The 20,611-nt window shown below is 40.3% G+C and overlaps 1 protein-coding gene across 1 annotated transcript in view; it reads right to left on the bottom strand.

The window, feature by feature from the left end:
- fat3a (FAT atypical cadherin 3a) overlaps positions 1-20,611 on the bottom strand; it is a 143,398-nt gene that overhangs the window by 110,509 nt on the left and 12,278 nt on the right. The window lies entirely within an intron of this gene.

A 20,611-nucleotide genomic window follows, 5' to 3' on the forward strand; every position in this document is an offset into this window, starting at 1 on the left:
AGGGGAGGCTGCGTATATAACCGCTGTAGAGATGGCAGCTAACTGCCTGACATAAGTCAAATTGGTTGCCTTGTCATGGGCGATAACTAATAAAGTAGGGGCTAAGGAATGTGGAGGCTCTGAGCCCACCCACTGCTGGGAGCCAATCCCATAAATTGTTCTGCTATATAGTGCTGGAACTGGCCAGACTGTACAACTGTGATTGTGATTGTGCCAAAAGCTATCTGTTAAACATTTCAAATATATTCCCATGATGTCTCGTCCGTGGAAAGCCAAAGCAAAACTCCTGCGACCACTGACCTCAGTGTGTGTTTGTCTGCTCTTCTGTGGATTGTCTGAGTCGATGTGTGTGGCAGCAGTGTGTGTGTGGCAGCAGTGTGTGTGTGTGTGTGTGTGTGTGTGTGTGTGTGTGTGTGTGTGTGTGTGTGACTGTGTTGAGTGCTTTTGATTAGCCAACTTCGGCAGCAATATTTACTTGCCGTTTTGTCTAAGTGGCTGATTACTCTCTTCAAAAAGCACTTCTTTCCAGGTGGCTTTCACATGAGTGCTGCTGGCTGATGCACACACACAGCAGTATATTTAGCATGTTAGTGTAGAGCTCTCCCATGCTTTATTGGACAAGCCCATTAGATATATTTACTGTAGCTTCCACGAAGACACACCCAAGCATTACTATTACTATCTCCTGCCCCAAATAAAGTCACCTGCATGTGTGTGTGTGTGTGTGTGTGTGTGTGTGTGTGTGTGTGTGTGTGTGGTCAGCAGTGGTGGAGAGTAGCATTGAGTAGCGAGGTAAAAAAAAAAATTCACAATCAAAAAGACATATTCAGGAGAATACAACAAACGGACAATAACAACCGAGCAAGCGATATCAATAACAAATAAAAGAAATCACGAGACAGAAATAAATAATAGTGGAAAAAAATACCTCAAGGGGTCATTCAGGAATTAGGGTTAGATAGATATTCATACAGATGTGGGGCTTTTCCAGTTTTACAACATTTTACATATTGTAAATACTTGTACAGTATTATTTCGTTTTAATACTCAGTAAATAAAGGAGTAGTATTTAAGAAACTTATTTCCAAATTCTGCTTTCTTGTCCTTCAGAAACCAAACTTTATAGTTTTATATGTTAGAATCTGTAACTTTTAATCATTATAGGTCAACCAATATTGAAAGTATCCCAAAAAACTCGTAGTTAATCTACTTGAAGAGTAATTTATCATTAAATCCATGTTTTAGAGTTAGAAACCACTTCATTGTCACTTCATTCTACTTTCTTTAGCAGATACTCAGAGCCATAGTGTATGTATATATGGTATGTTCCAAGCGTAGCGTAGCAAAATGCGTCATTACAAATCTCGTTCGCTCCTCTTATTGGTCATATGTGTCTGGGGGGAGGGAGCAAGAAAGTAAATGGCAGGAGGAAGGTCCTGTGTTCTGGACATCTCCATGGTCAAACCAGCTCATTTCATTTAAATAATCCAACATTGTTTCGCGAGCAACGTTTCTATGTCTGCTCTGCTCACCGAGACTTCACTCTGCTCTGCCGGCGTCTGTCTCCAACTTTAACGGTGGCTGGTGTTACCATGGAGATGTGAGTGACGGCTGGCGAGCTTGACCGCTGTCTATTTCTGTGAGAGAAACACTGCAAGCTGCTACAGTTTGCTGCTCTGCCGCATCGCATATTGCTAAGCACACCTGACTACAGGAGACATTAGCTCAGACTGGGGGAGATTATATAGTTGGTGCGGTTCGAGGTCTGATCAAATTCTCACCACAAACGAACCGCTCCAGAGTTGGATTGAAAGTGTATCGAGACCACCTCATCAAGCAGGTCTCAGTACGCTTGATTGCTGCATTCACACATGCCCAAACGAACCGCCCCAATGGGTAAAATCAACTCTAGTGCAATTTAATCAAAGTAAATAATAAATAGTAAATAATTTTTTTGTAGAAGTATTCATGTGACAATCATTGTTACTGTTATATTGCTGTATGAAGACTGCTGTTCATATTGTTGTTAGAAGTTTGATGAATATATTATGGCAGTTGGCAGTTGAGATAATTAGAAAAGGCTGATACAATTTCAAATGTGTTTTAAATGAAGCCTGTTACTAAGGGCAATACATACAATGCTGTACATGTGTGTTTCTATAGTGGACCAATGCACCTTGAATTATTTTAGTTGATTCATTTTTTTTATTTTTTATTCTTTAACAATAAAGGATCATGTTTGTTCCGCTTCCGTGTGCATTGTATTTGGCATTCTTAGCACACAATTTGTGTTGTCCAGTAAACTGGGACTATAATTTGGGAGGATTGTACAATTTTAAGAACATATCCTAATTGTACAATCCTCCCAAATTATAGTCTTAGTTCACCGGACCAGTAACTATATAATGATGTAGGCTACTGTACATTCATGTAACAACAGGGAGAGGACACCCCAATGGTTTCTGACCTTATATTTTGCTGGAGGGCAATAACATATGAATATCACTCTGTTACTTTCATGTTTACACTGTGCATGGAATTTATCACTTAATTATCTTTAAAGTTTCTAGATCTAAGAGTCCAATTTCTTCAGTGTCTTTATTTTCTATGTCCATATATACGAGGGAGCAAAGCATATAATATGTAGAGAAGGAAACTAGGCCTCTGTAAAAAAAAAAAAGATAATATAGTGGCAGATAATAGCGGACCGATTGAATGATAGTCTAAAAATATACTTTTATGAACTACTGCTCTTAACTGAAACCATTCAATGAGTCACTGGTCATTTGCAAAAACGAACAGTTGTACACTTTGCATTAAAAGCGAGCAGTGGGAGTTAATATGACTTAGGACATTTATATTTTAGCCCATGAGAGAGAGGGAGGAACAGAGTGAAAGAGATATTTCCGCATCATATTCTAGCGTTATAGAAAATTGATCTTCATGGTAAATTTCCTGAGTAACATTATCTTCTGCTTACTTTTAAGACAAAGAGTACAACTGTTAATTTGTGCAAATGATTAGTAGCCTAATCCTTTAATGGTATGATTATGACACCCAAATTATAGTCCCAGTTTACTAGACAACACAAATTGTGTGCTAAGAATGCCAAATACAATGCACATGGAAGCTGAACAAACACAATCCTTTATTGTTAAAGAATAAAAAAATAAAAAATCCATCAACTAAAATAATTCAAGGTGCATTGGTCCACTATAGAAACACACATGTACAGCGTTTTATGTATTGCCCTTAGTAACAGACTTCATTTAAAACACATTTGAAATTTGATCAGCCTTTTCTAATTATCTCAACAACTGTCATAATATATTCAACACACTTCTAACAAGAATATGAACAGCAATCTTCATTCAGCAATATAACAGTAACAATGTCACATGAATACTTATACAAAATCATGGTCACAACTTTAAATAATAACAGTAGTTAAATGAACAGCGATATGCACCTGTTGTATTTTAATGCAGGCTGATAACAGTAAGGTAAAACCACTGCTGAGTGAACAGAAAAGGCTCCAGGATTAATAAATCCTGGCTGTTAGCTTGGTCTGTTAACCTAGCTCACCTTTCATCCAGCTGGAACTCACATCCTTACTGTGTCTTCATCCTACAGTCCTTCCAACTGACACTGCTATCTTCTAGAGCAGCATTTCTGTACATTAAGACCAGCTGCATTTAGAGGACAAAGATAAGGTCATAAAGTGTTCAGCCCTGGTTCTGGCTGTAGTCATGTGTGAGGCTCGGCGCCTGCCTGGCCCCAGGGCTGCTGGGTATCTGGGGAACTGCATTTCAACCAGCCAGACAAAGTGAATCTCAGGCTTAATTGGGAATTAGGAGAAGATTAATTAGGGCAGTGATTAGCATTTGCACTAATCCAAGGGAGTGGAAGCCCCTTGTAATTCACAAGGCAGCCACTCACTGTCTCTTACTGCTGCCTACTCCAAAATCTGCATGCCTACTGAAGCAGAGGCAAATGCATCCAATTTGCAGTACTGCTTCATGTAAACACTGACTAGTGTGTGTGTGTGTGTGTGTGTGTGTGTGTGTGTGTGTGTGTGTGTGTGTGTGTGTGTGTGTGTGTGTGTGTGTGTGTGTGTGTGTGCATTAGGAATGCATACACCATTACATTTGTTTCAGTAATCAGTCTTTAATGAAGTCTGTGTGGTGTGTAGCAGCCAACCACTACTGCTACCGCACGTGTCTCTGTTGCTTCACTGTCCCTTCCAAGGTTATAACCTACGGTGGCCGACAGGGGCAAATGCCCTGAAACTTAAGAAAACACACGCAAATAGACAAAACACAAGCAAATTAAGAAAACAACTTCATTAATTTGACAACACACGTGCAGCATTCAGCAAATGCGCTGCAAATACACACAACACAACCAAATACATAAACGCACTGCAAATAAAAAACGATGCAAAAAGAAAAGCACGCAAACCCCGAAAAAAGAAGCGATGCAAAAAGAAAAACAACTTCATTAATTTGACAACACATGCGCAGCATTCAGCAAACGCACTGCAAATACACACAACACAACCAAATAGATAAACGCGCTGCAAATATGAAACGATGCAAAAAGAACACAAACCCAGAAAACAAATGCAACAAAAAAACGCAGCATCCAGATTACACAACGGAAGTTCTCCAGACCTCTAGGGGGAGCAGCTAGTGGAACAACTTGATTTTCGACCCCACAGGGAGGGAGGGAGAGAGAGAGAGAGAGAGGGAGAGAGAGAGAGAGAGAGAGAGAGAGAGAGAGAGAGAGAGAGAGAGAGAGAGAGAGAGAGAGAGAGAGAGCAACTGCATAGACTGTAAATATTAAGTCTATGTTTGAGATATGTTTTCCTCGTTTGGTGGGTGTGTCTCGGCTCAGGTCACAGGTGATACTCAATCAGCAGAGACGTCTGTAAACTCGTGGTAATAAAACATTTAAAACTGCATCAGCGTTTAATGTTGACGTTTGTTTAAGACATATTACATGAGAGGGTTTAATTTTGAGGTCCGAAAGGCGCATTACTGAAGTGTAGGCCTCCTCAAGTGTAATATTGTGATTATAACGGTTACCAACAAAATAAGTGATCAATCTGTATTCATATTGTGGAGCAATTCGCTCTTGAAATACAAAAAACAGACAGGATTTATAGTCCCTCCCTGTTTAGTAAACCAGCCAATTTACCGTGGTATTTATCAAACTGAATAAATCCCGCTCGCCCATATAAACACAAAACTGCTTTGCTAATTCCAACGTGTTGTAACTAACTAAGACATCTGCTGAAAAAGTTATTGTATTCATTAGCATGATTGCCGTACTGTTTAGTTCACAAACATCCAAAACACCAAAGTACAAACACATAGCGGACCAGATGCGAGCTTTTATTTTGAAAAGCCGAAGCTCAGGGACGGCACCAGCCGGGAGGGCATGAGACGGGAGCATAGACTTTATATTATTAATATATTATGTTATTAATAATAATATGAATTTAATATACAGTCTATGGAGTTCTCCAGGCTGCAGCCATACCCGACTCTAATAAAAAGGCAGAGCGCTCTCTCCCCGTGGGGTCAAAAATCAAGCTGTTCCACTAGCTGTTCCCTCTAGAGGTCTGGAGAACTTTGGTTGTGTAATCTGGATGCTCTGTTTTTTTTGTTGCATTTGTTTTCTGGGTTTGTGTGCTTTTCTTTTTGCATTGTTTCATATTTGCAGCGCGTTTATGTATTTGGTTGTGTTGTGTGTATTTGCAGTGCGTTTGCTGAATGCTGCGCGTGTGTTGTCAAATTAATGAAGTTGTTTTCTTAATTTGCTTGTGTTTTGTCTATTTGCGTGTGATTTCTTAAGTTGCAGGGCGTTTGCAGCTGTCGGCCACCGTAATAATCGTTAACGAAAACGAACAAAATAACGAAAACTAGGTGGGAAAAAACATTGTCGTTAACTGAAATAAAAATAAAAACGAGGCATTACATAAAAACGATAACTAAACTAAAACTTTAATGTCTGTTTGCAAAACTAACTAAAATAAAATAAAATGATCGAGTAAATGTCCTTAGTTTTCGTCTTTGTCGATCTTTCATAGAGCAAATAACGTTATATCTCTCCGACCATGACATTTCCCATAGACATGTATAGTTTCCGATTGGGAATCCAGAAATTCCGACATTCCACGTCAAATTGAACACAACATGTCCGTGGCTCCGTGCCTCTCACCTGGCATCATGGCGGTACCGGAAGTCGGAAGAAAGCGGAAGTCCTATTTGATTATGACTGTGTCAGATAAAAGCGCCTTGCAGTGGAAGGTGGTAAAATATGTTGTCAATGTATTACAGGGAAAAATCCCACGAATTTGAAAGTATATTTGAGAAGCGCACACAAGCTAGGAGGCTAACCTAGCTTACCTTAACAAGGTAAAGGAGAACGCAAAGCCCCCTTTCCCCGAAACAGAAGCTAACCCCGGTAACGTTACAGGCATGAATGTATAGATACAGGCCCAGGCAGCATGACAGAGACAACAGCACGACTGAGAACACTACAGGAGGGCTTTCACCGGCGACCTGACAGCTGCTGGTTAGTACGTACGCAGGAACACCAAAAGCGGGAGGAAGTGTGGATTAATATGTGGACTGATACTGGGATGTCTACACAACTGTGTGACTCGATTGACTTCAAAAAGTTTACTTTTACTCGAACCAAAGTTCAAAACACCTGTTCATGTCTTCTTTAGTCTGTTGGCTATTTAGGTTTTTTTCCTGGAACACGTCACTTACACATTTTGCACATACTGCGTCTTGTGTAGATTGTTTACATATTTATGACCATATGTAGGCTACATTTTATGTACCAGTGTTATTGTTGAATACATTGTGAATACATATTTCTAAAATTGTATGATGTTTTTGTTGAGTTATTATTACACAATACTTTTTCTGATCTTTTTGAATCCCCCGACAAATAACCCATATTACAAAAAAAGACTAAAACTAATAAAAACTAAACTAAAACTAAGCATTTTCAAAAAATAAAAACTAAACTAAACTAGCAAACCCGCTTTAAAAACTAATTAAAACTAAACTGAATTGGAAAACAAAAAGTCATAACGAAATAAAAATAAAAACTAATGAAAAATGCAAAACTATAATAACCTTAAGCTGTGCATGTTTCCATCTGACACTGGTATAGTGTTTAAGCCTGCATGTTCAAAAACACATCACTAAATCAATATTTGTTGGGACAAGGAAATGTGTGTATGTGACTATTCAGATAAACCCAGTTTTTTTCATTCACCCACCAGCTGCATGGGGGGCCTCCTCTGCCCCCCACCACCCCAACCTGTGTGCTAGTGTTAACACATTAGTCACTGCAAACTATTTTAATGGGTACAAGTGCAATTTGCATATCATGTGTAACTATCTATTTATTTAACTTATTTTATGTATTTTAGTCTTTTTTAGCTGTGGGCATCTCAGGTTTGTTCCAAACAATGTCTCGTTGTAACTGTGTACAATGACAAATAAAGTATTCTATCTATGTGGGGAGCACCGGCTGCATGTGGGGGGCACCAGCGCACAATAAAGTTTCTAGCATGTAGGGCAAACTAAATGGCACTGAATCACGTTTTTTCCACTGGAAGGGCACTTTGCTTTATTTACCATAAGGGCATCCAAGAGGGGATTTTTGCTTTTGAGTTTTTTCTTTCAAACTTCGGGGGCACACCACCTACACCAGCAGTTTTCCTGCAGAATTCAAGGTGAAGAAGGCCCCTTTGATTCTCATAATCAAGTAAGGAAGTATCAGTTGTGGTTTTAAGCGAATAATAACTTAGATCATTAAACCTCATGGCAAGAGTGCAAGGAATAATAATCAGTCAGGGCTTTGAACAAAAAACAGGCTTCTCTGTTTTTTAGAGCATCTAGTAGCCAAAGACCCTGATAACATCCCTTATATTACCATTTATTAACTCACATTCAAGTGTTATATATTTACCTACGTTGTTCATATTTGAAATATCCACCTCTGTGCCCCGGTGTTCAGCCCTAGCTGACCCAACAGTGTGGCTTCTACTGGCCCAGCTGATCCTCCATTCTTGGTTTCACACTTTTATAACCTGAGCGATTCAGCAGAGTTGTAAGATTACTGTCCTTCGCCACAGGACTTCTTTCCTCACTCTGCTGACCAGGTCAAACTAAGCCTTTTTTTTCAGAAAATTTCAACCTCACCACATTTCCCTGTCAGCAAAAAACAATCCCCAGTAGAGACAGAAAATAAAGAGTAAGTAAAAAAAGTACAGCGAAAGTGGCAGATGGAAGAGTGAGGCAAAATAAAGAGGTCATGGGCTTGGTTTGAAGTCAAGAGTATTCAACTCCAAAGATTACTGCTTTAGTCCACAGGATGGGAAACTGAGAGGCTGAGAAACTGAGTGGAACAATGCACCACAAAGTCAGAGACGTGACTGATCCAACTGCAAACACACCTACATATGTACACACTGGAAGAAGAATATACCCATTGAAAATCCTACAAATCCAGAGAGAAGCTTCAAACAGAAGGTGTGGCTATGTAAGAAAATGTTTTCACTCACAGAGCCTACAGCAGTGCCTACACCAAGAGTGACCCACACAGCTAAGAGTCTACACCCATGCTAGTGGCCTTGTGAAGCTGTACATAGACTCCATATTGCTGATGTTTAGCTGGTATAATACTTAACATGCTCATTATCATCACTTTGAATGTTAGCATACATTTGGACTCATCACAAAGTGTAGCTGAGGCTTATGGTAGTGCCATTAGTTCTGTAGGTAATGGTCATAAACCAAAGAATTAGACCAAATTAAATGTTGACCTGATGATGGCACTTGATGAAAAGTCCATCTTGGTCAGCGGAGCCAGAAAATCCTCATTTCGGAAATGGGGCAGAGTAAGTGTGATCGGTTAAACAAGCAATCCCCAACCACCATGAAGACAGTGACAGGCTTAGGCTACCAATAAAACAAGCACACCCTAAACCAGGCTATTTTATATTTATGTTGAGCCTTACAGTAATAAACCTAAGCCTTATTTGCACAGGATAAGTATCATCTGGGGACCTCGTGTGATTTAGAAATTACCCCCCCACATCTGAGTTTCGTGTGGCGCATTCGCACAGGATAAGCGAAGCCTGCATTTACTCAAATTTACTGACTTATCTGTAACCCGGAGGTGCACGGAGGACGGCCATGGCGAGGCTTTTAGTGGGAAACAAAATGACTTTATATCTTTCAGGAGAAACTTGGAGTCTGCCCTTTGACTACAACACAATCAGTTTTCTAGTGGTCATTACTGTATTATACAATTGAGCCCTATGGACACTATGAAGCACTGTTTTGATGAGTGTGTCCTCGGGATGTGTTATTATCTTTATCATTATGATTTTGTACGCACATAGGGACATGCATACTTGTCTAATGCAGACAGGCCTCTATTCTTGGTAACTGCAGACAAGTACTGGGTAACTGCTGATCGGATGTGATGGCTTGCTTCCTGCCTCTTTGAAATGCCCAGTACCCTTGCAAACGACGTGACAGAATCCAGTCAGATTCAATCAGTGTCTCATTTACATTTGATATCAAGTGCCCACTGCCACAGACGTACCAAATACAAGCTGGAATAAAGTAGAATGCAGAAACACCACCGGCAAGAATTAGGAAGACGCCATTGCAGAGCTTAGATTACCTACCAGCAAGCAGTACAGTTTAATCAGGTTATAATAATTATAATGTAAGACTTCTTTAGGTCTTCAAAATACCACCTGAAGTTGTTTAAACCCCCATACAACAACTACAGTTATTGTATTATTATTATTATTATTATTATTATTATTATTATTATTATTATTATTATGTCAAAAAGAATTGAACTCATTCTTTGGAGACCATGAATAGCCATGATTCTATGGCCTGTAAACTTATCTCGCTTTAGATCTTTGGTGTATAATGCCGTGTTCCATTTACCTTGTAAGTCAATTTACCTTGGAAGTCAGAAGTGCTACAGTAATACACAGTATATCCACACAGCTTTCACCACTGTTGATGCACGGAGCAGCCATCTTGGATTTTGAGGTCAGGGTTGGTGAGGTTCTCCTGATTTTCTGAGTCGGAAATCCGGCTTCAGGAGGAGTTCCAGTTGACATTTCCAACTAAAACGCACCATTAGGCTTCCTACATATGTTCAGCAGCACTGTGCTTATAGTTCAGCCTCTCTCAACAGTGATGCTAGACTTCTTTGCTACTGTGTGTTGTGGATACTCAGGACGCTGATTAGTGCTAAAAAACAGAAAAGTCATTCAGGACAAACATTCAGGTTGTCAGGTGGTTCAACCTGTGTTTCTCCCTCTTCACCACAGTCAGCTCTTTACACCTGCTACCTCATTCATCATTCAGAGGAGGCCAAAGGAGAGGGGAGCCAAAAAGATAGAGAGAAAAGAAAAGAAGGAGAAAGACAGAAAAAGTGAGAGCAGCAGCTCCAGCATTACACTTCAACAAACAGTGCAGACCCGGCACCACATCCTTCTCTGGAGTTTGGCAAGGTAATGGAGGAATAAGAAATGAGTGCATGGAAAGGGAGGGCTGTACGTGTATGAGGTCATGAAGTCAGTCATGTCAGATTGTGAGGAGGCTATTAGTGAGAACTGAGCAGCAGGAAGCCTTTATCAGACTCTGTCTGAGGGTTAGCATGAGCCCTCAGCTAGTCTGTCAGCTATGAGCAGGGATTAGCACCCGAGAGCCAGCAGGTAAAAGCCCCATTAGTCAGCCAGCATTAGAGCGATAAGGTGCTGGGCCACATTGTGAGGAGAGAGGAACACAGCAGGAGAGGGAAGTGAAAGGTTAGCACATGAAAAGGACTTCCTCTTCTCCTGGTGCTCTGCCAAAATGTAGGGTGCCTTCTTGAGAGGGGCAACAACAAAAAAGGGATTTAGAAAAGGGGCACGCCAGGTAATGAGAAGGCTTGATCTGCAAGAATGTTGCCATGATGATTTAGAGAGTTGCTTCTGCAGATAGGTCTGATCTGTGTCTAATGGCGTTTTTCCATTACATGGGACCTGCTTGACTCGCCTCGACTCTACTCACCTCTTTTTGTTTTTCCATTATGAAAAAAAGTACCTGGCACTAGCTAACAGGTACTTTCTTTAGTATCACCTCCGTCGAGGTTCCAAGCGAGCTAAGGCGGTACCAAAAGGCGACGTGAAAAGCTGCAGACTACTGATTGGTCAGAGAAAATCGTCCCTAATCACTGCGTCATCATTGCTAGCTACAGACGGTGGTGTCCTGAACAAACCTGCCATTTTTAAATAGTTTAGCCAGCGTTTTTTTTTTTTGCTGCCTCCAGCTTCTTTTGAAACAAAATCTGTCTTCTGGCTGTGGCAACAGCCACATGCTGAGAATCAAAAACAACACACCTTCGACTTTCTGTGTGTGTGTCTCGTTAGGTCATGGCAGTTTCCTGCGGCGGCGCTATAACGACCAGCCACGCTCGCATCACAGATGAGGCGGTACTAATAAACAAAACAATGAAAAATGGAGGATGGGGCACCTCGGCCGAGTCGAACCGAGCAGAGCTGGTACTAGCAGTGGGTAAGCACTTTAAGATGTTCTGCCTCTACCCCAATACAACAGAGCGGGGGTGTAGTGGTGTATATACGCAGGTATAGGCATAAAACCTCTAGACAGGGTGATTCACCGGATATCTGCCAGATAGATTTCAGTGATACGGCAGAGATTTGCTCTGCGAAATGGACAGTGATGTGGCTCACTGGCTGCAGTCAATCATATTTCAATCTTTCTTGTAATTGTGTGCATTGGGGACTTTCCGTCCCTGAGTTTAGCTGTAAAGGCAGTGCCTGCTTTCAGGCAGTGTACTGTGCTGGGGAGAAGAACTGTCGTCATATTAGCTCAACAGTGAAAGTTTGCGAATAGTGCGAATGTGAAAACATATTCCATCGCACTGCTGGCACATGGTTCCCAGTTTTCCAATTTCTGCTTTTCCTTTTTTAAATATTTTAATAATTTAAATTTATTTTAAATAATTTTGAATTTGGTTGGACAAAACAAAACATTGGGAAGGTGTTCCTTTGGGCTCTGATAACCCAAAATTGTTGCGAACCATACAATATGCCAATATGAGTGGTGGCCAAACCTCAAAACATTGTAAGAAACCAGAATTATTCATCCTTTCAATTCAAGAAGACCAGAGTCATTTCAGTATTAGTGTTCTATTTCACCTCTCATCTGCAGCTAAGGGAACAGACCTGCCTCCACCTTCCACCTCCCCCTCACTGCAGCACCGCACCCTCCACTACCTCTGTGTGTCTATCAGCTCCCCTCTAGGACTGGGTAATGAGATTCCTAACAGACGGACGGAAAAACAGACAGACAGAGATTTCATAGACCATAAACTCACTATGAAAATGTTTACTGGGGATATAAATCAAGAGAGAAGTAGGCTCATTTTCTCATAGACATCTATAGGAACAAACTTCTTTTTGGAGCCAGTGGAGTCACCTCCTGCTGGACATTAGAGAGAATGCAGCTTTAAGGAGCTTCAGCTTTTGTTTCACTTTTCAGAACCGAAAATTGCCACTTGGCCACAACACAACAAGACGCAGCATCAGTCAATGAAATATGTGCAAGCACATTCCTTATAGATCACTTTATTTTGATCACGTTTTTTATTATCCATAGCTTTTGGCATAGTGTAAAGTGATATGTGCATTGTCTCAGCTCATCACGTGTTGAGTCTGGCAGGAGAAGACAGGCTGGCATACTGTAGCCTGAAGAAGAGGGCTCACCATGCAGGAAGTGGGTCACATCAAAGTCACTGTGCCTGCTTTCTTTTCGTCAAACTAAGCAATAAGATCTACATAATTCATTTCAGATGTTAGAAGCTTGTCTCTGAGTATGTCAAACACACATATTGTGTCCTAAAGAGCTGATGTGTGTGGGTATAATGCTGCACTCTTGCAGGCTGACATTTCAATGACACACACTAAATGTAAAAGGAGAATTGAATAGATATGTTTCCTGATCTCTACAGTTGCGTCAAAGACGTATCCTGTAGTGTTGTGGAGCTTCCTGTTACTTTAATCATACTTGCTTCATTAGATCTCACACATCATGAATTCACGTCCACAGAGTCCAACGGAGACTGGGCCTGATGGCAGGAACACATTGTATTGATGTGTTCAAGTTACAACGATACAATGTGTGTGTATGTGTGTGTATGTGTGTGTGTGTGTGTGTGTGTGTGTGTGTGTGTGTGTGTGTGTGTGTGTGTGTGTGTGTGTGTGTGTGATGAGTACAAGGTGTGTATGCCATTCAGGTTTAATCCTAATTGCTTTCCAAGCCACACTGCTTTGTCACTTAAATTATACACTACTGGTACCAGTGTGTGTGTGTGTGTGTGTGTGTGTGTGTGTGTGTGTGTGTGTGTGTGTGTGTGTGTGTGTGTGTGTGTGTGTGTGTGTGTGTGTGTGTGTTTTAGCTTCCCCCGCAGTGAGGGCAACCACAGGCTATCATTACCATTGTTATTTTTCTCCTCAGCGCAGGAAAGGAAAGTTAGCCTACACTCTGCACTCTGCACTACGTGTGTGTGTGTGTGTGTGTGTGTGTGTGTGTGTGTGTGTGTGTGTGTGTGTGTGTGTGTGTGTGTAGCCAGAGGCCCAGCTCTGTTCTAATTATACTAATGTACCCTTTACTGACAGGGATATAATCTTGAATAAGTTACAATTGGGTTTTTAGGGGGAAGAGCCAGAAAGTGACTTAATTTAGAGCGTGAAAAATCCAGAATCTGCAGATACCTACAGCAGGGAGCTTGTGCTAAATTGAACTTGTTGGAGAGCTGATTAAAAGACACAAAAGTATTGCCAATAAATAAGTAACTATCCCATTGAGTCTCCAAATTTTAAAAGTTCCATCAGTAATGGAGTGGGTGGGGGGGAGCCAGATTTTTTCAAAATAGGGATACCAATTGGGAGATTGACTTAAGACTTAAATTTGATAGCCTGAATTGTTTCAGAAACAATTTAATAGAACCGGAAATGACTGGATTTGATATAAGGACCTAAGGAAGTGCTGAGCAAAGGATGGAACATAGAGAAGTAGAAGAGACGGATGATGCCTCTAGGCTAGCCAACATGGAGTTTCAGTGTCTGTGGGCTTGGACTGGCAGGTGGACAGTAACCTTATATTGCAGGACCAATACCGTTCCAAATGAATGATGAAATAAGTCGGTCTAACGAAGAAAAGAAGAGTTTTTTAATGTTAACTGGTATGGACTGAAAAATATATTAAAATGTAGACACAATTACAATAAGATAAGGGGAGCCAACAAAAGCCACTCAAATTTGATACACAAATCTCCTAAATGGAAATTTCAAACAAAATGGATGCAGGACAAATAATTTCTGCAGTTCGTTGGAAAACAAACTGATTTGATAACTTTGAGTTCAACACACCCCAGACAACAACCACAATTAGGTGGGAAGCCTTCAAGGGATTTATTACAGGTCAAATTATAAGCTACACAAGCAGGAAAACAAAAGAAGCACAGGACATAATTAGAGATCTAGAATCCAAAATGAAAATGCTTGAAAACAAAAGATTGCAAAAGAAAAAGAAATCTCCTAACGGTTACTACTTCTTAGAACTCAATATAATGCAATACCATACAATAAGGCTGCTGCGAAGTTATTGAGGCTCAGACTAAATTTTTATGATCAGGGTGAAAAGCCGGGTAGAGTTCTTGCATGGCGGGTAAACAACAGGAAACCGAAACGGCAATGAATGTCATTGAAGATGCAAATAGATATACTATTGTTGACCCGCAGGAAATGAATAGAGCTTTTAAAATTTTTTATGAAAATCTCTACAAATCACAGTACATTACTAATACAGATGTCCAGACCTTTTTTTTTTAACAAACTCAATATCCCCCAAATCTCTGAGGAAAGTAAAAAAGGCCTGGATAAACAACTAAGCATGGTTTAGATATCAGCAGCTATAGGTGCAATGAAGGCTGGGAAAGCAGCAGGGCCAGATGGCCTCCCAATTGACTTATATCAATACTTTAAAGATAAATTGGCAACTCCGCTTTATGAGATGTATCTAGAATCCTACAACAATGGCTACCTATCTGCATCAATGAGAGAGGCCTTAATCATCCTGCTTCCAAAACCAGGAAAACCTAACACTAAATGTGAGAATATGCCACCTATAAGTTTAATAAACACTGATAAAAAAATCCTCAGTAAAATTTTGGTGAAAAGGCTAGAGGGTGTGCTTCCAAGTATTGTGGTGGATGACCAAAATGGATTTGTAAAGGGAAGGGAAAGATTCCATAATGTAAGGCGCGTTCTCAATGTATTGCACTGCCAAAAAGAAGAAAAAGACACAGCTCTTCTCTTGCTTGACGCGGAGAAGGCCTTCAATAGGGTTGAGTGGACTTGTATCTTTGACGTTATAGCTTGATTTGGTTTTGGAAATACTTTCCTTCACTGGATCAAACTATTAGGCTACATCTCGACCCTATAGCTGAGGTTCTGACAAATTAAATGGTGTCTGAGCCCTTCTGTATTACAAGAGGTTGCCCCCAAGGTTCACTTCTATCACCACTTACTGTATGTTCATACTAGCTATTGAACCACTAGCAATAGCAGTTAGATCTAGTAGGAAAATACAGGGCATTACAATTGGCAACAGAGATCATAGAAAAGCTCTTTTTGCTGACAACGTAATTTTATTAACAATTAAATACCATATTATACCATACCAGCATTGTTAGATCTAATCAGCCTGTTTGGTAGTCTCTCCAGATATAAAGTAAATGCTTCAAAACCATCACTAATGCTGCTTAACAGAAATGAAAGACAAAATATAAACCAATACTTATTTACTTTCAAGCTATCATCTAATTTTACATATTTGGGCCTCAAAATAACACCTCATTTAGAAACTATAGCACCAACAAACCATAAATTAATAATGAACTCAGTACATAAATCTATAGAAAGGTGGATGTACTTACCAGTCATGTATTTATTTGAAAATATCCCTCTCGCGCCAACCACAGGAATGTTTAAGAAACTCACAGCACTCTTCAAGAAATGTATATGGAATAAGAAATGTCCTCGAATCCGCTTATCTCTACTGTATCTTCCATTTGATACAGGAGGCTGAAATGTCCAAATCTTTATTGGTACTATTTAGAAACACAATTGAGAATTATAATGTTCTATTTTTCTTCTGGAGATGCTCTGTCGTGGATGGGCATGGAATCATGCTCCTTTAAGGTACCATTGCATATGTACCTGTATTCAGCTAAGCTAAAATACTTAAGAAAACATACTGCTCATTCTATAGTTCTTAATATGGTTAATGTATGGTATGAGGTTAAAGAATATATGAACATATTGGACTCTCTGTCACAATTCAGCCCAGTGTGGGACAATGTTTCATTTAAATCAGGCAAGCTAGATGCAGGATTCCAGATATGGGCAAAGAAAGGAATAAGTAGAAAAACGGATAATGTCTTGGCAGAATATTACCAATACCTTTTCCGTTAAGTTTATGGACATTTCTGTTAATCAAGAAAGGGTAAATTCTGTAGATTTACAGTATAGCCTCTGTACCGTTAACAGGCATTTCTGTTAATCCAAAAAAAAATCAGAATACGGAAAAACACCTGTGAAAAATTATTTCAGAAAACTCCATATTAACACAGTATATTATTATTATTATTATTATTTCTATGGACTTTTCTAACAGTGAGGGGTTTGATCTCATCAATATATAACTGGCTTGCATCTGGCTCTAAAGAAACATGGATAACCAGACTTGAGACATGGAGGGCGCACTTAAAAGAGGATATTTCGGAAAACGATTAGGAAAAAAACCTGTGACGCATCTCAGAAACAAACAGCAAACTCTAATTTAAAGCGACTCCAATATAATTAGCTGATGCAGACATACACAACTCCTGTTAAATAAATACAACAGTAATATACCTAACCTTTGTTTTAAATGCAATGAGGCTAAAGTAACATTTAAGCACTGTGTCTGGGAGTGTGACAAAATTAAAACATTCTCAATCAAGTCAATCAATAAAACTATGTCCAGCTTGTCTTTGAACATTACACTTACCCTACGATTATATTGTTGCACCCGTATACAACACATCTGAATCTGAAACCCCAAGAATATAAATGTATTGACTTTGCTATAAACAGGCAAAAAGGACTACAGCTCTCATCTGGAAGAAAATGGAGGCACCTACAATTGGTGCTTGGTTCATGACAATGGCACAATGTATGACAATAGAGAGATTTACATATATATTAAAAAACAAATTGGGGGTATATGAGAAAATCTGGAAACCATTTGACCAGTTTTTAAAGGAGACACAGGGGAGATTCTACAGAGGGATAATTTGGGACAGGATACCTAAAATTCAATAAGTGTTGAACCCCAGAAGGGGAAAGGACTAAAGCTTAGATTGGGCCCAAAGAAATCAAGCCCGACCCTAGCCGTGCACATTGTGTCCGAGCCCAGCCTGGCCCGACACATTAACTGTAATTATGAGCCCGAGCCCGATTTAAACCCGACAATTTTTTAATACGTGGGCCGTTATAACTGACGTTCTCAACTACAATTCCTTTTACCTGTGGGTAACAGATCAAGGCAGCAACATAATCAAAGCCCTGGAACCATATAGGAGACTTTCTTGTCTCGATCATCTAATTAAAGGACAATTCCGGCGCAAAACGAACCTAGGGGTTATTAACAGATGTGTACCCACTCTGTCATTCTCTGGGACATGTTTTCATGCTAATCAAATGTGTTTGTAGCTTCTAAGAAGCTAGCGCGGACCGCTGATTAGCTTACAATGCTAGTATTCGGGGCACAGGGAAAGTAAAAACTAATTGCTATTTATACCACTAAAAAGGCTCAAAATATCACCAAACTTCAACGGTAGCATAATGAGGGTCCCTAAATGTTAACCGAAGCATTGAGAACATTGTAAGTGTACAGACAGTTTATTGAACAAAGAGCTGCGGGAGCTCCGTGAAAGGGCTACGAGAGAGAGAGAGCTACCGGTAGTCAATGCCACAACACAGCCTCGTACTTCGGGAAACTGGTGGTGTACCTGCGGACATTGTGAAGCTATGGCCACCGAACAGGAGTGTCTGTGTTGCACGGAGTGTTACCTGTTGCGTCGCGACACCCAAGAGACGCAGTTTTGTACAGTCTAAAGATTGCCCCTCTCTGATAAACAGGGCTGTACTTGAAACTTTTTTCCATGTCCCGAAAATAAATTGGAGACGCCGACCCAGACCAGAGGGACCAGATGGATCCACTGAGTAAGTACACTAGACAAGTTATGCAGAGTGCGATTACTTCAGATATATTGAGCAAATTGCTTTTGATTTGAGTTTGCATCGCCAGCTGTAAGTCATGACTGGTTTTCAAGACAGCGGCGGCATGTAAACATGAACGCGAGTGTCTTTATAACGTATCTTTTCAATAAACTGTCTGTACACTTACAAAGTTCTCAATGCTTCGGTTAACATTTAGGGACCCTCATTATGCTACCGTTGAAGTGTGGTGATATTTTGAGCCTTTTTAGTGGTATAAATAGCAATTTGTTTTTACTTTCCCTGTGCCCTGAATACCTGCGTGTAAGCTAACCAGCGGTCTGCACTAGCGTCTTTCAAGCTAAAAACACATTCAATTAGCATGAAAACATGTCCCAGAGAGCGACAGAGTGGGTACACATCTGTTAATAACCCCTAGGTTTGTTTTACGCCGGAATTGTTCTTTAATACGGTCCTTCGCCACGGTCTGCATGCCGACGCACTGGCCGGCAACGCACCGGATATAGAATCATATCTGCTGCTAAAGGAAACAATCTGGCCTGGTTGCGCAATTATCGCGATTTAGCACAGTTTACCTCACACTCAAGTCAGTGCAGGACATACAGTGGGGCTCGAAAGTTTGGGCACCCCAGGTAAAAAAATTTTTATTAATGTGCATAAAGAAGCCAAGAAAAGATGGAAAAATCTCCAAAAGGCATCAAATGACAGATTAGACATTCTTATAATATGTCAAAAAAAGTTAGATTTTATTTCCATCATTTACACTTTCAAAATAACAGAAAACAAAAAATGGCGTCTGCAAAAGTTTGGGCACCCTGCAGAGTTTATAGCATGCACCGCCTCCTTTGGAAAGCTGAGACCTGACAGTGTCATGGATTGTTCTCAATCATCATCTGGAAAGACTAGGTGATGTCAATCTCAAAGGTTTTAAATGCCCAGGCTCATCTGACCTTGCCCCAACAATCAGCACCATGTGTTCTTCTAAGCAGTTGTCTAGAAAACTGAAACTGAAAATAGTTGACGCTCACAAAGCAGGAGAAGGCTATTCGAAGATAGCAAAGCGTTTTCAGATGCCAATATCCTCTGTTCGGAATGTAATTAAGAAAGGGCAGTTATCAGGAACAGTGGAAGTTAAAGCAAGATCTGGAAGACCAAGAAAAATATCAGACAGAACAGCTCACAGGATTGTGAGAAAAGCAAGTCAAAACCCACGTTTGACTGCACAATCCATCCAGAAAGATCTGGCAGACACTGGAGTTGTGGTACACCATTCCACTATGAAGAGATACTTGAACAAATATGGTCTTCATGGAAGAGTCATCAGAAGAAAGCCTCTTCTACCTCCTCACCACAAAAGTCAGCGTTTGAAGTTTGCAAATGAACATATAGACAAGCCTGATGCATTGTGGAAACAAGTTCTGTGGACCGATGAGGTTAAAATAGAACTTTTTGGCCGGAATGTGCAAAGGCACGTTTGGAGAAGAAAGGGCACAGAATTTAATGAAAAGAACCTCTGTCCAACTGTTAAGCATGGGGGTGGATCAATCATGCTTTGGGGTTGTATTGCAGCCAGTGGCACAGGGAACATTTCACGAGTAGAAGGAAAAATGGATTCAACAAAATTTCAGCAAAGTTTGGACGCTAACTTGATGCCATCTGTGAAAAAGCTGAAGTTAAAGAGAGGATGGCTTCTACAAATGGATAATGATCCTAAACACACCTCAAAATCCACGGTGGATTACATCAAGAGGCGTAAACTGAAGGTTTTGCCATGGTCTTCACAGTCTCCTGACCTCAACATAATTGAAAATCTATGGATAGACCTTAAAAGAGCAGTGCGTGACAAACAGCCCAGAAATCTCAAAGAACTGGAAGACTTTTGTAAGGAAGAATGGGCGAAGATACCTCAAACAAGAATTGAAAGACTCTTGGCTGGCTACAAAAAGCGTTTACAAGCTGTGATACTTGCCAAAGGGGGCAGTACAAGGTATTAACTCTACAGGGTGCCCAAACTTTTGCAGATGCCATTTTTTGTTTTCTGTTAACTAGCTAACTTTTTTTGACATATTATAAAAATGTCTAATCTGTCATTTGATGCCTTTTGGAGATTTTTCCATCTTTTCTTGGCTTCTTTATGCACATTAATACAAATTTTTACCTGGGGTGCCCAAACTTTCGAGCCCCACTGTATACCCA

This window comes from Sander vitreus, chromosome 3 (genome assembly GCF_031162955.1).
Source record: "Sander vitreus isolate 19-12246 chromosome 3, sanVit1, whole genome shotgun sequence".
Taxonomy (NCBI): Eukaryota; Metazoa; Chordata; class Actinopteri; order Perciformes; family Percidae; genus Sander; species Sander vitreus.